This window comes from Arachis duranensis, chromosome 4, assembly GCF_000817695.3.
Source record: "Arachis duranensis cultivar V14167 chromosome 4, aradu.V14167.gnm2.J7QH, whole genome shotgun sequence".
NCBI lineage: Eukaryota > Viridiplantae > Streptophyta > Magnoliopsida > Fabales > Fabaceae > Arachis > Arachis duranensis.
Window position 1 is genome coordinate 74,553,125 of NC_029775.3, and position 465 is coordinate 74,553,589.

Here is a 465-nt window from a genome sequence, read left to right on the forward strand (position 1 = left end):
CGAAAATAATATTTTAATTTATTTTAGTGCTAGAATTCTCCTCCTAGTAATATTTAAAAAATTAATAATAAAAAAATTACAAATTATGATGATCCTGTAATATTATTTATTTTATATCTTAATATATATTCTATATTAATAATTAATTTTAATAATTAATTTTAGTATACGAGTATCATTTTTAAAAGACAAACTATCATAATCCGACGAGTTCATAACACCACAGGACAAGGAGTTTATATAATATAATTAAATAAATTAATTTACTTGAACTAATAATAAAAAAAATTGTCATTCCTATTAATGATTCAGTGATTCATCCCTCATACTCCATATAAGAAAATTTCCCAAAACTTCATCAATACATTACACATATACTTCGTTGTCTTGTCTTCTTGTGACGACTTCAATTTTAAAAATATAAACATAAATAAGTTATAATTTATTTTATAAACTAAAATTTTT

At 19.8% G+C, this 465-nt stretch overlaps 1 protein-coding gene across 1 annotated transcript in view; it reads right to left on the bottom strand.

Moving 5' to 3' along the window:
- The window catches only part of LOC107484648 (laccase-7-like), a 14,229-nt gene that overhangs the window by 4,964 nt on the left and 8,800 nt on the right, over positions 1-465 (bottom strand). The window lies entirely within an intron of this gene.